At 39.2% G+C, this 23732-nt stretch overlaps 1 long non-coding RNA gene, 5 other non-coding genes and 3 pseudogenes across 11 annotated transcripts in view; all 9 read right to left on the bottom strand.

Annotated features, from left to right (window-relative positions):
- LOC142161191 (uncharacterized) overlaps nt 1-23732 on the bottom strand; it is a 56955-nt gene that overhangs the window by 5029 nt on the left and 28194 nt on the right. Inside the window, exons 1-2 of one of the 6 annotated variants that reach the window (XR_012693360.1) lie at nt 3206-3365; nt 489-512 (exon numbers count right to left, since the gene is read on the bottom strand). The exons of 2 other annotated variants lie outside the window; for them this stretch is intronic. This is a non-coding gene — a long non-coding RNA (uncharacterized LOC142161191). Of the gene's footprint in view, nt 1-488; nt 513-3205; nt 3366-10408; nt 10433-23732 lie in introns of those variants that run through there. 3 more of the 6 variants (XR_012693361.1, XR_012693363.1, XR_012693359.1) reach the window with 3 other exon arrangements.
- Nucleotides 19486-19604, bottom strand: LOC142095945 (5S ribosomal RNA; annotated as a pseudogene).
- LOC142095611 (5S ribosomal RNA) lies at nt 19699-19817 on the bottom strand. Its single transcript, XR_012677811.1, has one exon. It is a non-coding gene; the product is annotated as a 5S ribosomal RNA (ribosomal RNA).
- LOC142095559 (5S ribosomal RNA) lies at nt 19910-20028 on the bottom strand. Its single transcript, XR_012677809.1, has one exon. It is a non-coding gene; the product is annotated as a 5S ribosomal RNA (ribosomal RNA).
- LOC142095783 (5S ribosomal RNA) lies at nt 20122-20240 on the bottom strand (annotated as a pseudogene).
- LOC142095608 (5S ribosomal RNA) lies at nt 20340-20458 on the bottom strand (annotated as a pseudogene).
- Nucleotides 20565-20683, bottom strand: LOC142095927 (5S ribosomal RNA). Its single transcript, XR_012678036.1, has one exon. It is a non-coding gene; the product is annotated as a 5S ribosomal RNA (ribosomal RNA).
- Nucleotides 20778-20896, bottom strand: LOC142095514 (5S ribosomal RNA). Its single transcript, XR_012677781.1, has one exon. It is a non-coding gene; the product is annotated as a 5S ribosomal RNA (ribosomal RNA).
- Nucleotides 20989-21107, bottom strand: LOC142095548 (5S ribosomal RNA). Its single transcript, XR_012677808.1, has one exon. It is a non-coding gene; the product is annotated as a 5S ribosomal RNA (ribosomal RNA).

The raw sequence follows: 23732 nt of genomic DNA, 5'->3' as shown, positions 1-23732 counted from the left end.
GGTTCAAAACGAGAGACAAAATGAAATCAATACAAAGAGGGGAATTTCAAGCCCCCCTGGAGTAGCGCAGCATTAAGCCTATTATCGTTAATATGGTAATTTTAACACTGATTTCTGCTCGCGGCTCAGGGAGTCGCAAGCAAAAATTCGACGTTGAAATTGCCGTACTTACGGTAATAGAACGCAGACCACGTTACTTTTGACAGTAACACACCCAATTGAATATACCCCAAAGAATGATTAAACTGCAACATACAGTACGGAAAGCGAAAGCAGGTAAGACCAGCACAGAGTGGGGTTAAAATAGCTGAGAGAACTTGTCATGTGTCAGTTATCACATGACTGAAACCAGGACATAAAGCCAGAGATCACATGACTGCAAACTCAGAGAAATCAAGAAGTGCTAGAATCAGGGGATAACCAAAAAAATAACAATCTGGCTCTTATGAATTAAGATGTATGTCTATTAGATGAGCAGCTCCAATTACCGTTTAAGTTGTTCACTAAGCAATCTAAATAAAAAAGAAAAATATCAGAGCGCTGTCCAATAATCAAAGATAAACTATACTTTATTCATACTGTGTTTATAAAATGGTGACTTCTATGTTCATCTAAGAAGCCAATTCAATTCGAAGCAATTTGTTGCAGGAGCCTCATATTATGAGACTTTACACTGGACCGAAATTCTGCTCATTTTTGAACTAACCAACCCCTGCATCATGACTTGTGCATTGGGTATGTGGCATCATGGCTACAGTTTATAACATCATTAATATTAATACATTATCTAAGAAAAGTTTAAGGATATAAATCATTTCACTCATCTGCAATGATACTGCACATATTATAACAGTCAGCAATCAAGCCTTTATCACTAAGCCACAGGATGAGTAATTGTCTGTTGATTTATGCATGGTTGCCAACTCTCCCGGAACGTCCGGGAGACTCCCGGAATACTGGGAAATCTCCCGGGAGAGGACACGAAAATCCCGAATTTTGCGGCCGATTTTGGTGTTGCCGAACTGCGCATGCGCCGGTGACGTCATCGGCGTGATGACGCGACGCGGCTAATCTCCCAGAAGACCTCGGCCATTGCTGCGGAGCACGGAGCTTCCACGCCCACGCTGTGAGTGCCCTCTGGATATAATACAGCCTATAATACAGTAAGTGAGGAGGCATCTTTTTATGTGTGAGTTCGCTGACACCTCATCTATGTATTTATCTATAAATATCCGCTTTTTGATGACTATAATACAATAGTGGAGTTTGTAGGTTCATTAAAGAAAATATCTTGGCAAACGGATAATATCTTCTACATATTGCTGGACAGTTGATTTTATGGGCTAAGAGACATAAATCTGGGTTTATTGGTATATATGTGCAAATGATGTTAGTGGTCACGAAGGTTGTATTACCTTAACCAATATTGAGCTAATACTCATTGTAAACGGTTTTATACCAATTTTATACTGGTAATATATGCATTAAAGTTTTAATTGGATAATAAACACTGAGTTTTATATTTATCTATGTACAGTCATTTTTGCAATTGCTGTGGATATTCTACCCAATTGAGGATTTTATTGATTAGCCCTTGTTTTTATTTGACCCCTTGGTTGCCTCCTATCCACGCTGTCATATTTGTATTGTATCATCTATGTTCATCAGTTGTGTTGTTCTAAAGAGAAAACTCTCAATATTGAAACAACTTTACCCATATCTATCCCCACCAGCGGAGTTTATTTTAAATTACTGTTGTGTGTATGTGACCTTTTAATATTTCACTGCAAGATGTCTAGTTGGATGATTTATTTATTTTAACTGAATTAATAAAGTTATTTTTTAATGGGGCAGGAATGCTGATAGGTCCTAATTTTTTTTGAACATTGGTTCATTATTTTAGTTCAACTATGTTATATTTAGGTTAATTGGCTTATGTTTGAAATTTAAACAGAAGCCAATTAACCTACATTCCCTATTATATGGATACACACACTAGGGTTATTTTAAACTTTAAATTAACCCTAGTATGTGTATCCATATAATAGGGAATAAGCTCTGGGTCTGATGTGAAAGCATTAGTAATATATAGGTGCTATGTAAATAATTTTTGCATCAACGTCGCAGTATGTGGTCACAAATATTTTCAGTTTTGAGGCTGTTAATAAAGTGTGGAGTAAATGAAAACCTGCAGAGAAAGTCAATACTCATTCAGTATTACAATAGTTTGTGTATGTTGCGTACTTGCCATCTTTATATTTCTATTATGGCCCCCGTTGTGAAATAACGCAGTTGCCTCATTTCATTTTGGGTTAGTGGGCACAATATGATGCGATTCCGTGAGCAGAATGCAGTAGAACAGGCTGCAGAATTATGATTACATGCTGATCAAACTAGTACAGGTTGAGCGGGTCACGCCCAGTGGGCGGAGCGGGTCACACCCATATTGGTTTTTACTTTCTCCCTGGAATGAATTTTCAAAAGTTGGCAAGTATGGTTTTATGCTGTTTTAAACAAGGAAGCTGTACACTCACAATGAAGAGGGTCTTCATTGTGAGTGTACACTCTCATACACTACTAGAGTATTCTCCCCTTATTTAATCTGTTTCAAAGAATGTATCTGATATAGCCATTGAGCAGCACTTGTGTTAGTAATTCATAAACACTGCATAGTTAACAGACTGCTAATATTAGTGGTTGAATTGTGCACCATTATAATTGTGTCTATGCAAATCTCTGCTTCATTTCAAAAGTAATTTGGTATCAGTGAAATATAATATAATGTATAGTTCTACATTAAGAAATCTCCCTAACTAAATATAACTCTGTGTTTTACTTCTTCAAATATTTATTGCTGTGTACTGTATTTACTACCTAGATTTAATATATAGACCCTACCCCTATAGTTTAATGTGCTGTAGATTCAATAGCTGTTGATATTAACCTTTACCACTAATTCTACTTCACGGTTCTAAAATTGAGACACTTTTTGCTACATTATATGATTTATCACATGGGAGACAAAACAATGTGTTATGATCAAAAGCTTGTGTGTTTTATTTATTGTTACTTTTTATATGAGGTTACATGTTACTGGTTTAAATACTTACTAGTTGCTTCTATAACATTGCAATAACAGAGATTTAATACAGTTAATTGAAATGTAACAGGCAATTCTAATAAACAAAAGTCAGAATGAACTTACCATGATGGGATGTTTTCTGCAGATATTGAATATATGGAACTTTGAATGTGCTATTTAAACTCTGTGGAGTCCCTGGCTAGTCAACATTGAGCAATAGCAATTTCTATAGATAAGGGAAGGATTGACATTACTGCATACTGCTTGACCAAATCATTTGCTGTTAACATTCATGCTCACTTGCCACCGAACTGTGTACTTTCCTGTGTACACGATCTGTGTACTTTCCCTGACACCTTTCAATATTAGACAATAGCTCTTCTAAATAAAGACCAAGGCAATGTTGATGTATTTGCATCATACTGGTGACACCATTTTTGTTATCACCTTCAAAATTTAAAATTGTGTGCTGCTTAAATTAATAACATTAAGATTTATTAAGCATTCTAGGTAAAGTGCATATTGATTTTTGGGTTGTTTTTTTTAAACCTATGCTTGCTGTAGGTTTTTTATACATGTATATTCTAAGAGGTTTACAATATAGTCTATAATAAAATATTTTGACTTTACTTTTTCTTATAGTACCTAACGCATAAGCTCAAGTAAGTTCTTATCCATGTAAAATGTGCTTTTTCACATCCAGGTTCAAATCCAGCTTCTCACTCCCTCATCTCTGTGAATACACTAAACGCAGGAGTCCTGGAGAATGTGGACCGAAAGCAAAAAGAAATGAACCAGGTGCACACTACTCTCTAATATTTTATGGGAGTAGAGAGAGGTAAACATAAAACTTAACTTTTATTAATACAAACAAAAAAGCGAAATAAATCCGACTATACTAATTTAAAAACAAATGTGTATTTTAAAATTCACTGATTGAGTGGTTGAACCTCTTGAGATGAATATAAGGGATTAATCCTAGGTAGTTATGGATTACTATTGTATTGTCATCATGCTGCTTAGGAAATAATCTGTCTGTACACTATTGTACATGTTTCTCGGTATGATAACCGCTTCCCATACAGTGATGTTGCAGCTATAAGTAGATTGTGTAGGCAAGTTCAGCTACAAAAGGAACCTGCAATTAAATAAAAGCACCTAACAATATTTTCAAATGGAATCAATGGACACAGAATACTAGAACTCGAACTGCCCAACAGGGTTATGCCACGTCGGAGGTAGAAACATCAGACAGTGAGATATTTGATAGCCCTACTAGACGTACAGGTTCTATTTCCTCTAGAAGGAATTTTTTAGGCGGAAAGAGGAGATCACAGGAATCAGAAAAAGACCCAAAAAAACGAGAAAGGGGGACAAAAATATCAGAAAAAGAGGAATAAGAGATTGGGATGCACCTTCTCAGGACCAATACAGGAAACGTCGTTACTAGAAACACAAGAGGATGAATTTAAGATTATTAATCTATCCACATTAACTCTTACACCAACTCAGATGCGTGTTCTCTCAAGAGGTTTGACTTTTTCTCCCTCAATAAATATGAATCGCTTCATTATTGAAAAAGATCTACATCTATTTGGCCGGAAACTACTATTAAAGAAATTTTTCAAACAAAAACAAAATAATGGTGCTGTCACTAATAATCCGGATGAATCAACATCTTCTGTCGTTCTGGATACTGCAGACCAACAAATGATAGATACTCTTGAAGAATTACAACAGGAATCAGCAATGTCTGACCCAAATAAAGAACACAATTTAGGGCTAAAAAAGCTAAAAAAGAAATCAGTGTTCAGCCCTAATCCATTAATTTGTCCTGAAGTATCCATCTATATAAATCTGGTATCCAAAGATTTGGATAGACTTATGACCAGCCCAAAAAAAAAAATAGTCATAATGTCACTAGAGAAGAAAGAATAGCAATTGATGAGATTAGTAAATGGGAGGATGTTATAATAAAACCCTCTGATAAGGGAGGGAACATAGTCCTCTGGTCAGCCAAGGACTATAAATCAGAAGCATACCGACAATTGAATGACATCCATTGCTACACCAAACTACTGCACAACCCTACTAAATCTGTCTTGGCATCATATCAAAACCTCATCAAAACAGTATATGACGAAGGTATCATTAATAAAACAGATTATGATTATCTCTGGATAGAAAATTTTAAGGTTGCTACCTTTTACATACTTCCCAAAATTCATAAAAATGCAAAAAAAAAAAACCATGGTAGACCGATAGTCTCGGGCCTAGATAATCTCACTGAAAAAGCCAGTACATATGTAGATCTCCATCTTAGAGAATTTGTTCTTTCTCTACCGTCATACGTACGAGATACCATGGATGTATTGAGTAAAATACAGAACATCATTGTACAAGACAACACTTGGCTTTGCACTTGTGATGTTGAAGCATTATACACCAGCATAGAGCACACTAAGGACTTATCAGCTGTTAAACATTTCTTGGGAATGAAAATCAAAAATGAACATAATGATTTTGTAGTACAGTTACTGGAATTTGTTTTAACAAAAAACTTTTTCACATTTGATGACAAATTCTTCTTACAGGTGAGGGGCACAGCCGAGGGGACAACTTGTGCCCCCACCTATGCCAACCTATACATGGGTTGGTGGGAAAGTAAGAAAATATTCACCCATGATAATGAAATCTATACCCAACATATCATCTTATGGATTAGATTCATAGATGACATATTTCTGATATGGGAAGGAGACAAGGAACTGCTAGTTGCATTCATTAATCATCTTAATAGGAATCAATTAAATTTGAAACTAACTAATGAAATTGATGATGTGAGAGTCACATTTTTAGATCTCACTATCTTCATAACAGACCAAAAGGAATTGTCCACTGATATTTACAGAAAGACAACGGCAACAAACAGTGTTCTACATGCCTCAAGTTCCCACTTTCCCGCAACAATTCGTAGTATTCCCAAAGGGGAATTTCTCCGGACAAGAAGAAATTGTGGAAATTTAGAACTGTATGACATAAGAGCTACTGAGTTGGGAAAGAGACTCTCAAGATGAGGATACAGTCAGAATCTTATTAAGAAAGCTTCTAAAGAAATTAGAAGTGTATTCAGAGAATCTCTGATCTTTCCACAAAGACGACAAACATCAGCTAATGAAACAGTTAGGTTCATTAGTACGTTTAACAGTCAATGGAAGCCTATTCAATCCATTCTCCAAAAATATAGTTACATTCTGAAATTGAATCCAGATCTCCAAGGAATAATAGGAGACAAAATATCAACCTGCTGGAGAAGATCCAAAAACTTGCGCGATGTACTAGTGCATAGTCACATTCAAAAGAAAAAACGCATATCATTGTAGGACTAAATTCATAGTAACAGTTTTAAAATGAATGTGGTCAAACAATTTCAAGCAGTTTTGAAGTTAAATTACGGACCAAGCATATGCATTTCTGGTTTGATAATTTAGGCCACCAATACAGTCAATAATAAAATTGGTCGATTGTTATTTTAGTACCCTTGAGCTTTCAGATGACATTAAAAATCCCATCTAACAAACAAAATCTCCTTCGTGCTGTATACAGACTTTCTCTCAGTATAGGTATTTTAGTGAAACAACAATCAATCCAATGCCAACCAGCAAGATCAATAGTATAGCATTAAACAACTGAGTAAAGCAGTATTATGTTTCTGTAGCAGAGAGAATCACATACATCTTGGCAAATATGCAGAGTAGAGAGTATAGTCCAAAGTGTAAAATGTGGTGAATAAACAGAAGATAAAAATGCTTATCTTAGTCTCTGAATAACAAGTTTTTCCATCTCTTGCATGTGGTTTCTTTGGAAAAGGTGCATACAAGAATTTAAATATGGGTTGCAGCCAATTACCATGCTTACCCAATAAATAGTTTTAAAAAATAACTATATAATTAAAAACAATATATATCATAGTTTCCATTATTAACTGAGATATCAAAAGGTCTACAACACTATTTTTTGTAAAAACAATTATGGTTAAAAATGTCGGAGTAAGGAATATATAATTGCATTTCTAATGATATAGCAGATTTGAGTTGCAACGTGTCATGTAAATATAGAGTTATAGCATCTATCTATAATTAAAGACATTAAGGTAAAGTAGCACTAGTTACTACTTTTCAAAAACTTTTTCAATGAACTTCAGTACAAATAACATGGAAATGGGAAAATGGTTATAAGAGTATGTTATAATTAGAGATGGGCGGGCTCGGTTTACCAAGAACCGAGCACACCCAAACTTAGGGGATCCGAGTACCAAGCCGAGTCGGCTCAGTACTTGCGCGCTTTTTTGGATTCCAAAACGAGGAAAAAGGTCATTGTGGCATCGTCAGATCTCGGATCTCGCGAGTCTTGTGATCTATAAATACCGCCCTCCACAGTGATCTAGCGCCATTTGAGAGAGGGATACAGAAGGGGTAGGATAGAGTGAAAGCAGTTGGGCAGGCAAATGTACAGAAGTGAAAGAGGAGGGTGGTAGCAGTGTTCAAGAAAGCTCCATTGCTAATTGTCATTGGTGAAATCCAAATATACAAGTCCTTGCAGCCTTTTTGTCAGAATTTGCACCAAAAAGTGTAGGGTGTTATTTACACCCAAAGAGAAGAGCAGCGTTGCTATTTTTTTCATTGCTGCAATCCAAATATACAAGTCCTTGCAGGCTTTTTTTCTGAATTTGAAGGCAAATTCAGAAGTGTTATACAGGTAACAGACAAAGAGGAGTGCTTCATTACTAAGAGTCATTGCTGAAATACAAATAGGAGGGCTAGCAGGCTTGTCTTCTGAATTTGCAGGCAAATTCTACTGCGTTATATAGATAAAAGACAAAGAGGAGTGCTCCATTGCTAAGAATCATTTCTGAAATAGAAATCATAGGGCTGGTTGGCTTGGTCCAAATCTGCAGTTACATTTTACTGTACCATAGCTCACTCAGAAACAGGAGAAGTGGCAGGTTTCAGTGCTGGAACAGAAATTGTAATAATAGGGCTGTCAGTGTTCTTCAAAGTCTCCAGTTACATTGTATTGTGCCATAGCTCATACAGAAACAGGAGGGGTGACATTGTAGTTGTCACTCTTCAGTCTCAGTTATGATGATACTAATCACTCTACCTCATGTGCTAAAGCCTATGTTCAAGTGCTTAGTGGTTTTAAGTCAGGGAAATAAAAATGTAAATAAAAAGCTTGTACCTTTTTAAAGAAAAAAAAAACCTCTCTAAAAATAGCTAAAATTTTACTGTAGAAAAGCATAAAATTGCCAAGATATCATTCTACCCAGGCATACCAGCATCATGTAGTTCCATTCTCTTAGCTAGATTTCAGCACCTGCAATCTACACTGTCATCATATTTATCCTTCATCATTGTGTACATCTTCCTCAAATAATATGAATTCATCCCCGCTGGAGTCCACCATCACACAAGTCTGTGTACTTTCATGTAATTGCCGATAATGGCCTTCCTCATGAAATTTGTAGTTCATTTTATGGCAGAGCTGTCACGATTTTTGGGCAATTCTTTTATAGCAGAGCAAATGTCAAAATGTTGTGCTGACTCATCTGTATCTCCACTGGGTATCTTGGGAAAGCTAAGTTTTTTCTGAGAAGCAGTTGCCAGAGAAACTGAAGGAGGAGACGTCATTACAAGATGTTGATAGCTCTTGGATCCTGGCGAAGCGAATTAAGTCCTAGACCTGCAATTACAATATAGGTAGCGGATTTGCTTAGTTTTATTTCATCCTTCAATTTCTCTAGCTGCTTCTCAAAAAGTATAATTAAGGCAATCACTTGACTCGAGCTAACTGTGTCTGCACTCTCTTCACAGGTGACTACTTCACTGGACTAAAGTACATTCCCCTCAAATTCTAGTCTTCTTGCAGCTGTTGGATTCTCCTACAAGCTGTTGCAGAATCCTGAAAATGACCCTAAATTTTTCAGGACACAAAAAGCATCTCCTGCATATCATTGTCATTTTCAAAAGTTCTGTAACACCAAGTTGATTGTGTGAGCAAAACAGGAAATGTGATGGAATTCCCCCCTGCTCTAACAATATTGGTGTCATTGGTGTCATTATCAGAAATCACATATCGTCAGGAGAGTCCAAGCAGGATTAGCCATGTTGCAATGACATCCCTTACTTTTTGTAACAAATTGTCAGCTGTATGCCTCTTAGTGAAGCCGCTGATACACAGAGTATCCTACTTCTGAAAATTGTGACATACTTGGGTACATGCTGCTGCTGTTACTGCTAGTGAAGGCGAATCACCAATCCAGTGGGCTGTCACAGTCAAATAATCTTTAGTTTGCCCAGTTCCGCTTGTCCCCATATCTTCAGAGGAATCATGGTTAGTGGAGGAGTCATCTAGCCTAAGCAACTTGGATGCAGGACTAACTCCTATCACTTGTGAGGATATTGATGATGAAGGTGTTGGTGGTGTAGATTGCAAGTGCTGGGATCTAGATGAGAGAAGGGAGGTAGATGATGCTGGACTGCTTGTTGTTATTTTTTAACATAAATTTCTGATTTTCCAAACAGCTTTCCATGAACTCGCTTCAAATGCCGTAACACGGATGAAGATCCTAGATGGTTAAGGTTCCTACCTCTACTGAGTGTGGCTTTAAAAATGCCACAAATGGCTAGACAACTGTTGTCAGGATTTGTGTAAAAATAATTGCACGCATAAGAGGTGGATTTTTGGTCTTATGCCCAGGCATGACAATGGCCTTTTCCTTATCACTGGCAAGAACTGCTGTAATATTTGTTTGAAAGTGTATGAAAATAATATTGTGAACTGTGAAGTGGTCAAAATTGACTGCGAATGACTTGCAATTAGTGTTAGTGAGATTAATAATAATGTAGGATCAAAAAAAGAGCAAAATTATGGGATTTTAGCATATTTTAGCAAATTGTCTAAAAAAAATACAGATCCAAAACCAAAACCAAAACACACAAGGTTGGTTGTGCCAAAATTAAAACCTAAACCAAAACACAAAGTTAATCCAGATCCAAAACCAAAACCAACACCACTTCCGTGGGGTCAGTGAGCATCTCTAGTTATAATATGGATGCTGTATCAATACTAAACTTGAAAACAGTCGTCAATTTACTGTATGAGTTTGTCTACAATTGACTTAGTATGATTTAAGGATTAATGATTAAAACAAACATTGCATGTCATACTGGCAGGAAAGAGAAAGGAATGTAACACAAGGTTAGCAGAAACGAAATTAGGGGAACAAAGGTGGAGGAGGAAGCAACTTGAAACCGATTGACTTACTTTGGTCCTTGCAAAAAAAGGTTGTAGACATCCATTGCAGCATGGGTGTGGGGTGGGGCAGGCTCCAGTGTGGTTCCCATGGGTTGTAGGTAAAAGGTTATGGTAAATTCAATTATACGTTGATGACTGGAGTTCATACCATGTGGTAATTTGAAAGGAATGTTTCATGTGTTTTTTTAGATTATGGGGAAGAGTGTGTATGTAGCTCTCCCACACCTCAAAAAAATGCTCTCACACTTCTTTCTTTGTGAAAGGTGACCTCCATCTAGTGCATCCTGATTTGGTATGTTCATTTTTCTCTGAAACGTGTAATGGAAAGTGGGGTGTTTTGCAGCCATATTTGAAGAATACATTTTTCTAGTGGCTGCTAAGAAAATAATTCCACGCATAAGAGATGAATTTTTTGGTCTTATGCCCAGGCATGACAATGGTCTTCTTCTTATCACTGGCAAGAACTGCTTCACTGGTGCAAGGTTCATTAGCTTAGGTGCCTTAAGCCCATTTTGTTTTGTGTGGGTCTGTGAGGATACCACCCTGGGGTGGCAGTTACCCTCTGTGGAATTCAACTCACTCGGGTAGACCAGAGTATATCCAAAATGAGGCTTTCTTATGACAGCACAACACCACAAGATGTTCACAAGATACAGGGTAAATGGTAGCATATATCCTCCAGCAGCCTCTTGCAGCCAGCACTCCAAAATAATAATCTCAGTCTCTTTCAGAGTCTTGTCCTCCCGCAATATTACCACTACTTTAGCTAGACAGTTACCATGTCGCCCAGCCTGGGATATTGGCTCACACAGACCCTGTCCTGGTAGGGTTTCCTTAGGCGGCACTACAATACCTGCCCTGAGTCCATTTCCCTGATCTCTTGTAGACCAGGATCCTCCAAGCCAGAATAGCCCTCTTGGCATTCTGCTCTCCTTATATTCTTGGCTGTATACACAGGGAGTAGGGTCAAATGTCTCAACCTTCCCCCTTTCAGCAGGGGTCTATCAGTTGATACTTTAGCCGTTAAACATATTGTCTCTGTTACCTCCATTATACAATGGAATGGCTTGACTCAATTAGCTATTTGGCTGGATACACTAAACAAAGGGTTATGATATAACATCAAGGAATGACACTTCACGCTTACGTGAAACAAGACATTTGACACATTGTATCCGCAACATTACACAATCTGAGTCTGTGATACATTATGAAGCAATAACATGTATATTGATACCTGTTAATACATTTCCCAATGCTATTTCAGGAAGTATATTACTGTGGAGGCACATTGCATATCATCTAGAAGTTCTAACCTAATTACCTCTAAGATTACCTGTTGACCTAGCTAACTAGCGTGGGCTGCCAGCTAGCAATGTCAAGTCACTCAGACATTGTTCTGATTACAAACCAGATCTAAGCCATGTTGCTTAGTGGTTAGCACTTCTGTCTCACAGCACTAGGGTCATGAGTTCAATTCCCAACCATGGCCTTATCTGTATATGTTCTCCCCATGTTTGTGTGGGTTTCCTCCGGGTGCTCCGGTTTCCTCCCACACTCTAAAAACATACTGGTAGGTTAATTGGCTGCTATCAAAATTGACCCTAGTCTGTGTGTGTGTCTGTGTGTTAGGGAATTCAGACTGTAAGCTCTATTCGGGCAGGGACTGATGTGAGTGAGTTCTCTATACAGCGCTGCGGAATTAGTGGCGCTATATAAATAAATAAATGATGATGATGAAGCCACACCTCATGACAATGGACATTTGAGACAAATGGTAATTACCTTAGCTAACACAAGCAAAATGATTTCTGCTGTCCTGTTATTTTCACACAATATGGCAATAATATTTCTACTTCTAATATCATCATCAACATTTATTTATATAGCTCTAGCAAATTCCGTAGCGCTTTACAATTAGGAACAAACATTAATAAGACAATACTGGGTAATACATACAGACAGAGAGGTAAGAGAACTTTGCTCGAAAGCTTACAATCTATAGGACAATGGGAGTTAGAAACACAAGGGCATGTGCTTCATCATATTGCACAATGGACCAGCCAGACTGCAAAGGTAAAAGTACTGAGAGGGCTATGTGTGTTGCAATGTTGGTCAGAAGGTTGTTGTCTTGCGTTAGCAGTGTAGAGGATGGTAATAGGGTAATCTAGGGAAATTAGGATGATGGTTGAGGAATATCATAACCTTGTCTGAAGAGGTGGGTTTTCAGTGAACGCTTGAAGGTTTGAAGACTAGAGGAAAGTCTTACTGTGCGTGGGAGGGAATTCCACAAAGTAGGTGCAGCCCGGAAAAAATCCTGTAACCGAGAATGGGATGATGTGATGAGAGTGGAGGAGAGACATAGATCTTGTGCAGAACGGAGGTGTCGAGTAGGGAAATATTTCAAGACAAGTGAGGAAATGTATGTCGGTGCAATTTTGTTGATGGCCTTGTATGTTAGTAGAAGAATTTTATATTGGATTCGTTGAAATACAGGCAGCCAATGTAGAGACTGACAGAGTGGCTCAGCAGAGGAATAACGGTTTGTAAGGAAAATCAGTCTAGCCGCTGCGTGCAAAATAGATTGTAGGGGTTCAAGTCTGACTTTGGGAAGACCAGTAAGGAGGGAATTGCAATAGTCGATGCGGGAGATGATGAGTGCATGAATTAATGTTTTTGCGGAAGATGATGAGTGCATGAATTAATGTTTTTGCGGTGTCTTGTGTCAGATATGTACGTATTCTGTAAATGTTCTTTAGGTGTATGTAACATGATTTAGATATAGATTTGATGTGGGGAATAAACGACAGTTGTGAATCAAGGATTACACCTAGGCAACGAGCTTGCGGGGTGGGATTTATGGTCATGTTATCGACAGAAATAGAAATGTCAGGCAGGAAGCTTCTGTTTTTGGGTGGGAATATTATTAATTCAGTTTTTGAAATATTGAGTTTGAGTTGGCGAGAAGACATCCAAGATGAAATGGCAGAAAGACAGTCAGTAACGCGAGACAACACAGATGGTGAAAGATCAGGAGAGGATAGATAAATTTGTGTATCATCCGCATAGAGATGATACTGAAATCCAAAGGAGTTTATTAGTTTTCCAAGAGAAGTGGTGTAAATAGAGAATAGCAGAGGACCTAGGACTGAGCCTTGTGGAACTCCAACTGATAAAGGAAGCGGAGCAGAGGTGGATCCAGAGAAATTAACACTGAAAGAGCGATTAGATAGGTAGGATGAGAACCAGGATAGGACAGCGCCTTCAAGACCTAGGGATTGTAGCGTTTGTATGAGGAGAGAGTGGTCAACAGTGTCAAATGCAGCAGAGAGATCCAGGAGAATTAGAAGAGAGTATTGGTTATTATTTTTTGCTGTGATCAAATCATTGACAACTTTGGTCAGCACAGTCTCTGTGGAGTGTTGAGAGCGAAAGCCTGACTGAAGAGGATCCAATAGGTTGTTTGCTGTAAGAAAGTGTGTGTGAGGCGTGTGTAGGCAATTCTCTCGAGAAGCTTGGAGGGGCATGGGAGCTGGGAGATGGAAGATGGGGCGGTAATTTATGAGAGAGTTAGGGTCAGAATTCTGTTTTTTTAAAATGGGAGTAATCACTGCATGCTTGAATATAGATGGAAAAATACCAGTAGAAAGAGATAGTTTACAGATTTTAGTTAGAGGGAGAATGAGCACAGGAGACAGGGACCTACCAATTTGTGAGGGAATGGGATCAAGACATACAATACATACAATATTGCAGGTAATAGCAAGGGCAAAATGTACCTAATAACATGAAATAATAATACACATAGTACAGCGATGTTCTGATGTATATACTTAGACTGGGCCAAGGATTAAAAAGTACATCAATCTGTGAAAAACGGGTGATGAATAAAAAGTTCTCAGTCCAGTAGCACCGTTTCCTCACAGGGCCCAAACAAACCAAGCACTTTAGCCACAAAAGTGGCACTCCTTGTCGCTGAACTGCATGGTTTGTTAAATTGTGCATGTCCTTTTTAAGATCCAACATAAGAGTGAGTGGGAGGGCCCAAGGACAATTCCATCTTGCACCACTTTTCCTATCAGCTGCTGCTGTGTGCTGATGTTACCTATATTTGCTAAATACTGTTGTGTGCTTTGCAAAACTTAATTTTCGCCAAGATACCCATTGATGATGCAGATTACTCAGCACAACATTTTGACATGTGGGGGTAAATGTATCATGGTCCGATTATTTTTTAGCGAATTAAAATTGCGGAAAATCGTGAGGGATAACCCGCAATTTTAGTCGCCAGATGTATTAAACTGTGAGTTTTACTCTGATCTTAAAAATCGCTGGTCATCTCTGGCGATTTACTGCGATGTCAATCACTCCCGTATTTAGCTAACTCTCCCATGTTTAGCTAACTCTGTGTGTCTTAGCTGTGTGATTACTAAACACATCACTGTTACACTGTCTGTCTATACAGCCGGTGTGCCTGTGGCTGTCAAAAGTTTGAAAACAGATAAAAGGTTTTTTTTAAAAAAGCATGGGTTCCCGCCACCTGGCCATTATTAACCCTAGTCCTGCCAGCCTACTGCTGGCTGCGTGAAAATCAGTGAAAAAGTTGCGTGGGGTCCCCCAGATTTTCACATAACCAGTACTAGGCAAACCAGCCGGGTTGGGAAGCACTATAGCAGGGGGACACGCGGCATAATGACAAACCAATCCCAAGTTGCTCAGCACTGGGCTGGATTCCCTAGGGAGTGGGGTCTGCCTAAAAAAACAAGTGGGCCCCCACTCTAGGGACACCCATTGCCCAGGGCTCTTCCCCCTGGGCGATTGGTGTAGGGTAATAACAGTGAAAATTAAGTAAAACAACCAAACGGATGCCATTTTGTTTTCTAGAACTACAAGTCCCAGACTTGGAGAACCACAAGTGCCAACATGCCCTGTCACCCAGGGCTGGCTGAGACCCGTAGTTCCACAAAACCAAATGTTAAATAAACCACAACTCCTATTTTTAACCACAACATTTTAATAAAAATAATAAAACCCCAATAAATACAATACATACCCTCATTAATACCATATACATTTATTGAACATAATAAACCCAATATACTTACCAATCAGATTTCTTCTTCTTTCGTCAGCAGCTTTGAATCCAAAAATGCTTGTACACCATGTCCATAAATAAATTTGTAGTTCCAAAGTTCATGCTTGTAATAATCTTCAATTTTTCTGGCCAGGAGGGCCTCTTGTCGATTGCAGTCTTCTAATCTTCAGCCCAGTAGGGGCCCCATATTTGTATTCCACTCCGGAACATGCTTAGCTAAAAAAAATTAAAAAATGACAGGCGGCGCTAAACAGCTTGTACAGTGTACAAGCTTTGATATGCAATGAACTTAGCTCAGCGCAAGGTCTATTTATAGTATAAGGGGTTTTCCCATGACAGCGCTGAACAGTCTGGGGTTGGTGTGTCATTATGGCAGGGGGATCCCTGCCACGTGTACCCCTACTATATTACCACCCATCCCGGCTGGTTTGCCTAGTGCTGGTTAATGTGAAAATCCGGGGACACCACGCAAATTTTTCCCCGATCTTCACGCAATCAGCATTAGGCTGGCAGCACTAGGGTGAATAGTGGTCAGCCAGGGGGATCACACGCTTTTTTTTTTTCTAGAACATTTCTCTGATTTTAAACTTTTGACAGCTGCCGAGACCTCCGGCTGCATAGACAGGGACGGTGTAACAGTGATGTGTTTAGTAATCACGCTGATAGGATGCAGTGTGTTGTATCTGGCGATTTTTAAAGCAAACTCAGGAAAGTTTGCTTAATCGCAGCTTCATACATTTGAGACTTGTATAGCTAGAGTGGCAAACAGTCGGGACTTTGATCTCTATCGATTTTGGAAATAGCGATTTTGACAGAAACACATCTCTGGCGATTTTACATGAAATCTCAGGTTCATACATCAGCGAGTTTCAACTCTCCCGAGAAAATCGCTGGATTTTCAAAATCGGAGCTTGATACATTTACCGTCTGGTCTACTGTAAAAGAATTTATGAAAATTAGTGACACCTCTGCTGTAACTCCACCTAATCCTACTATCAACATCCAAAGAATGGTGGAGTATTATTATTATTTTTTTTTTAACGTTATAAAGACAACAATTTAATTAATAAAGAACAACGTTGCTTGCAGATGTTATATAAGCATGGATGTCTACAGTCATGGCCAAAAGTTTTGAGAATAACACAAATATTGGTTTTCACAAAATTTGTTGCTTCAGTGTTTTTAGACCTTGTTGTCAGATGTTGCTATGGTATACTGAAGTAAAATTACAAGCATTTCATAAGTGTCAAAGGCTTTTATTGACAATTACATTAAGTTTATGCAATTCACCCTGCAATGCTGTCAGACCAACTTCTGGGCTACATACTGATTGATTGTTGCACATTCTTGCCTAATTCTTACTTGGAGTTTGTCAGAATTTTGTGGGCTTTTGTTTGTCCATATGCCTTTTGAGGATTGACCAAGTTCTCAATGGGATTATGGTCTGGGGAGTTTCCTGACCATGGAACCAAAATTTAGAAGTTTTGATCCCCGAGCCACTTAGTTATCACTTTTGCCTTATGGCCAGGTGCTCCATTGTGCTGGAAAAGGCATTGTTCATCACCAAACTGTTCTTGGATGGTTGGGAGAAGTTGCTCTTAGAGAATGTTTTGGCACCATTCTTTATTCATGGCTGTGTTCTTACACAAAATTGTGAGTGAGCCCATTCCCTTGGCTGAGAAGCCAAGGGAATGGTCTCAGGATGCTTTACTGTTGGCATGACACAGGACTGATGGTAGCGCTCACTTTCCCTTCTCCGGACAAGAGATGTCCCAAACAATCTGAAAGGGGATTCATCAGAGAAAATGATTTTACCCCAGTTCTCAGCAACCCAATCCCTGTACCTTTTACAGAATTTCAGTTTGTTCCTAATGTTTTTCCTGGAAAGAAGTGGCTTCTTTGCTGGCCTTCTTGACACCAAGCAATCCTCCAAAAGTCTTTGCCTCACTATACGTGCAGATGCACTCACACCTGCCTGCTGCCATTCCTGAGCAAGCTCTGCACTGGTGGGATTGGGATCACTCACAATTTTGCCTAAGAACACAGCCATGAAAAAAGAATGGTACCAAATCATCCTCAGGGCATCCTCTGCATTATTCTTCTGAAGCGCAGTGTATCTCTCATGTACAAGCTCTCTTAGATCTCATCCGGTGGGTCACATTTGAACTTAAGTACGGTCTACTCAACTGCGTCTATATATTGGTTTAAATCTCTGTTCAATGCAGCGCATTCCAACATGATGGATTCCATGCTGCCCACATGTTCTGTGTCATAGTCTGTCTTAAGCAGATGTAATGTCAGTCCAGTTGTAATATCCATTCCTGTGTCTAGTGAGTATGACCGCTTCCCAGCATTTCTTCTTTAGTGCAGCATGAAACACCATGGGACCACCTGATAGGTAATAATAACATTAATGATTGAAGTGTCCACAATTATCATTGCTTCTATAAAATTCTCTGCATCTTTACAAATTTAATATGTGGTCCACTTTCTGCCTACATACAGTGCATATACTCTGCCCATATTGTGATGGGTCACTAGAGAGCTTTAGGAAGGCAAAGGCAATGTTGATTTAACTGCATCTTTCATGACCAAATAATGTTTTGTCAATTGCTTCATGCCAGTGATTTTTGCACTTTGAACTAAAACAGGTTTTAGTTCAATGATTTCTTTTGTACCTGATAATTCCTATGATTGCTTTGTTTTGTTAATGTATTGATTTTTTTGTTCCTGATAATTCCTATGTTTGTTTTCTCTTGTTTACCATTTTAAGTGTATATTCCAGAATATATGTTTAACTTTTTTGCCCTTGTAGCTGACACATATGGTGAAGTGAGTTCTAATAATTTTTGTTAATTAATGAAAGCTAATCTGTGGGGTTTCAAATCCACAGAATGGCTGCTAGGCCATGCACCCAAATGTTGACTTGTCAGGGATAGTCTGATACAACAATGCCGTAGTATAACCTCTGTTAGAAATGTTCTTTCATGGCTATAAAAATGCTTGATGTTCAACCATGACATGATTCCCAGAAAACATAACTAAAACCTTATGATTAAATAAAGACACAGACACAGTTTGGGTGTTCGGTTAAATGAAGTCAATGCATAAGGATTTGGCTACACTTTTAAAAAGTTTTGTATTTCAACACCCATGTGTCTGTAAGTTCAAAGTAATACTGAGTCATTGTGTACATGAACTACCTTGAACTTACCGTCATGAGATGTCTTTTTCAGTGAGTTATTTAAAATATTTTGAGTCTCTGTTGAGTGACTATTGAGACATTTTTCTAGTGAAAAGAACTGTTTATCTAATTGCTTTATTTTGGTTAAAACAACTTCATGTTTATCCATTTCATGACCAGGAGTAAATCCAAGGCCGGTTCAACATTTTTAGTGAATGCTATTTAAATTGAAAATAGTTCAGAAAATGTCAGCTAGATTAATTTGACTTTGATTTTTTGGTAGCATTTTAACATTGGTGACGGAATTCGTGTTTCCTTCTATGCGGGGGTGAACGCAGGATTTGTAGAGGGGGATCTATACACCACGCCACCAGTGGGCGTAACCAGCATGCATGGGGGCGTGGCTATAACATTAGACAGTGCTTGGCTGTTCTCCAATTCTTCCTATCCCCATAATATACATGGGTAATGCTGCATGCAGTACTTTTAGGTGCACACAGCTCTCCCTTTTAAAACAGAGCCGTGTGAAGAGGAGGCAGGGCCTAGCCACCTCAATTATACAGCACCCCAGGCTTGGAGGGGGGTTTCCAGGCACTAGGAACCCCCCCCCCTCGGTTTGCCTATGTAATGGAATACATCTCATACCTTTCAGTTGCAATTCTAAGGGAAATCATATTTCTAAGCATGTTTCAGGCACTGTAATAAAAACACTCCAATACATAAACACTGACACATGTAATAATACATACTCAACACTAGCATTGAAGGAAGCAGGAACAAGAGAGAAAAAAAAACCGAAAAAAAAAAAACCTACAGCACCTGGTATTCCCAGGTGTTCTCCCACCCAAGTACTAACCAGGACCGGCCCGGCTCAGCTTCCAAGATCAGACGAGATTGGGCTTGTTCAGGGTGGTGTGGCTGTAGGTATTGTTTGCCTACTGACCTACATCTCTTATACATCTCAACACCGGCATTGAAGAAAGCAGGAACAAGAGAGAAAAAAAAAATCGAAAAAAATAAAACCTACAGCACCTGGTATTCCCAGGTGGTCTACCATCCAAGTACTAACCAGGCCCGGCCCTGCTTAGTTTCCAAGATCAGATGAGATTGGGCTTGTTCAGGGTGGTGTGGCTGTAGGTATTGTTGGCCTACTGACCTACATCTCTTATACATCTCAACACCAACATTGAAGGAAGCAGGAACAAGAGAGAAAAAAAAAACCCAAAAAAAAAACCTACAGTACCTGGTATTCCCAGGTGGTCTCCCATCCAAGTACTAACCAGGCCCGGCCCTGCTTACCTTCCAAGATCAGACTAGATTGGGCATGTTCAGGGTGGTGTGGCTGTAGGTATTGTTTGCCTACTGACCTACATCTCTTATACATCTCAACACCGGCATTGAAGAAAGCAGGAACAAGAGAGAAAAAAAAATCTAAAAAAATAGAACCTACAGCACCTGGTATTCCCAGGTGGTCTCCCATCGAAGTACTGACCAGGCCCGGCCGTGCTTAGCTTCCAAGATAAGACGAGATTAGGCTTGTTCAGGGTGGTGTGGCTGTAGGTATTGCTTGCCTACTGACCTACATCTCTTATACATCTCAACACCAGCATTGAAGGAAGCAGGAACAAGAGAGAAAAAAAACCAAAAAAAAACCAAAAAAAAACCTACAGCACCTGGCATTCCCAGGTGGTCTCCCATCCAAGTACTAACCAGGCCCAGCCCTGCTTAGCTTCCAAGATCAGACGAGATTGGTCTTGCTTAGGGTGGTGTGGCTGTAGACATTGCTTGCCTACTGACCTACATCTCTTATACATCTCAACACCAGCATTGAAGGAAGCAGGAACAAGAGAGAAAAAAAAAACGGAAAAAAAAACCCGAAAAAAAAAAACCTACAGCACCTGGTATTCCCAGGTGGTCTCCCATCCAAGTACTAACCAGGCCTGGCCCTGCTTAGCTTCCAAGATCAGACGAGATTGGGCTTGTTCAGGGTGGTGTGGCTGTAGGTATTGCTTGCCTACTGACCTACATCTCTTATACATCTCAACACCGGCATTGAAGAAAGCAGGAACAAGAGAGAAAAAAAAAATCGAAAAAAATAAAACCTACAGCACCTGGTATTCCCAGGTGGTCTACCATCCAAGTACTAACCAGGCCCGGCCCTGCTTAGTTTCCAAGATCAGATGAGATTGGGCTTGTTCAGGGTGGTGTGGCTGTAGGTATTGTTGGCCTACTGACCTACATCTCTTATACATCTCAACACCAACATTGAAGGAAGCAGGAACAAGAGAGAAAAAAAAAACCAAAAAAAAAAACCTACAGTACCTGGTATTCCCAGGTGGTCTCCCATCCAAGTACTAACCAGGCCCGGCCCTGCTTACCTTCCAAGATCAGACTAGATTGGGCATGTTCAGGGTGGTGTGGCTGTAGGTATTGCTTGCCTACTGACCTTCATCTCTTATACATCTCAACACCAGCATTTAAGGAAGCAGGAACAAGAGAGAAAAAAAAAACGAAAAAAAATAACCTACAGTACCTGGTATTCCCAGGTGGTCTCCCATCCAAGTTTTACAGGATAGCTAACATAGGACCAGCCTATGAACTAGACCCCCTATGAGTCTATTATATTTCTTCATCTTCGATTTTTATATAATAAAGAAGTGGAAGTCATCTTATCCTAGACTTCTGTTTTTCAAACCTAAACCTATATACTACATTTTTTATATCTCACATGCATCTGTAAACTCCACTCTTGTAAAGATAATTTATTGGAGCATCCACCTGTGAAAATACCACAGATAACCACAATTAGATATAAATATTCATATAGATCTAAATCATACTTGCCAACTATCCCGGAAAGTTCGGGAGGCTCCCGAAATTCGGGTCATTCTCCGGGTCAGTCTCCCGGGCTCCCGCGAGAGCTGGCATTTCTCCCGCATCCCGGAATTCCCTTGTTAAAATGATGCGATTCACAGAGAATCGCGTCATTTTGGCCCCGCCCCCCCCCCCCCCCCCGCAACAAAACATAATTTTAATACCACCCATTAGTCACGCCTCTCCCGGACGTCGCCTACTGAAAGTAGGCAAGTATGATCTAAATCCACAATGCCTTCCCCTGCGGAACGCTTGACAGGAAGTGCAGTTACTCCTGAAGGGTGTATCTGTGGCGGCTGCTTCCATTGAGACTTCCTGTAGGTTGTATCCTCGGACTCATCTATTGTGAGACGAGCAGTAGCACAGTTAGCAGCAGCGTCAGATCAGTCTTATACAGAGCAGCACTGTGTCAGCCACTGTCATTTTGAGTCTGTGTGTTAAGGGAATAGATTTTTTGTTTTTACTAAAACTTGTATATAATAAGGAATAATGGACCACTACTTTAAATTATTACGGCAATTATATAAAGTTAGCGAGGAGCTCTTTTGACCTCTATAAAAGCACTTGGTCTGAATCTTTGTGCTGTTTATATGAATACAATATCTTCTAACACCCTTATATTAAATTAATACATACAAATGTACAAATGTAAGTTGTCTACTTATGCAAAAATGCCTTTTCTCAAATTGTAGATTTAAGGATTTGTTCAAACAGGTGTTACTATTACACGTTCAATGCGCATTCTTAAAGCCTGGAAATGTGCTTTGAAGCTGGTAGCCCAAAAAATAATGTAAGAGAATGGACTTGTACACAGACTTTCTGGCAATAATTTGCTTTGTGTCAATTTCAACATTGCCTGCAACATTCACACTCGTTGCACTATAATAGCGTTTTATAAGAGCATCCATTAATTACCTAGTACACTATGCTGTAATGAGGCTTTGAGAAAACGGATTGAGTGCTCGGTTAAATGAAGTCAATGCATAAGGATTTGCCTACACTTTTAAAAAGTTTTGTATTTCAACACCCATGTGTCTGTAAGTTCAAAGTAATACTGAGTCATTGTGTACATGAACTAGCTTGAACTTACCGTCATGAGATGTTTTTTTCAGTGAGTTATTTAAAACATTTTGTCTCTGTTGAGTGACTATTGAGACATTTTTCTAGTGAAAAGAACTGTTTATCTAATTTCTTTATTTTGGCTAAACCACTTCATGGTTATCCATTTCATGACCAGGAGTAAATCCAAGGCCAGTTCAACATTTTTAGTGAATGCTATTTAAATTGAAAATAGTTCAGAAAATGTCAGCTAGATTAATTTGACTTTGATTTTTTGGTAGCATTTTAACATTGGTGACGGAATTCGTGTTTCCTTCTATGCGGGGGTGAACGCAGGATTTGTAGAGGGGGATTTCCACACCACGCCACCAGTGGGCGTGACCAGCATGCATGGGGGTATGGCTATAACATTAGACAGTGCTTGGCTGTTCTCCAACTCTTCCTATCCCCAAAATATACATGGGTAATGCTGCATGCAGTACTGTTAGGTGCACACAGCTCTCCCTTTTCAAGCAGAGCCGTGTGAAGTGGGGGCAGGGCCTAGCCACCTCAATTATACAGCGCCCCAGGCTTGGAGGGGGGTTTACAGGCACTAGGAACCCCCCCCCCTCGGTTTGCCTATGTAATGGAATACATCTCATACCTTTCAGTTGCACTTCTAAGGGAAATCATATTTCTAAGCATGTTTCAGGCACTGTAATAAAAACACTCCAATACATAAACACTGACACATGTAATAAAGACAGAATTACATAGTAACATAGTAACATAGTTGATGAGGTTGAAAAAAGACACCAGTCCATCACGTTCAACCTATTTTGGATCTCCTGTGAACCTGCACTTATATTTGAAATTAATCCAGAGTAAGCAACCACCAATCTGTTTCAATTGTGAAAATCCACCCAAACTCAATATTGCAGTCCTAGTTTTACCCTATATCCACTACTATCCTACATTTTAATTAACGGTCGTATCCCTGGATACATCTTTCCGTTAAAAATTTGTCTAACCCTTTCTTAAAAATATCTATTGAATCTGCCATCACAACCTTCCCTGGCAATGAATTCCATATATTGACTGCCCTTACTGTAAAGAACCCCTTCCTTTGCTGGTTGTGAAAT

Source organism: Mixophyes fleayi, chromosome 6 (assembly GCF_038048845.1).
Source record: "Mixophyes fleayi isolate aMixFle1 chromosome 6, aMixFle1.hap1, whole genome shotgun sequence".
Taxonomy (NCBI): domain Eukaryota; kingdom Metazoa; phylum Chordata; class Amphibia; order Anura; family Limnodynastidae; genus Mixophyes; species Mixophyes fleayi.
Note: the sequence above shows the minus strand (reverse complement) of the source record. Positions and strands in the feature narration are given on the sequence as shown.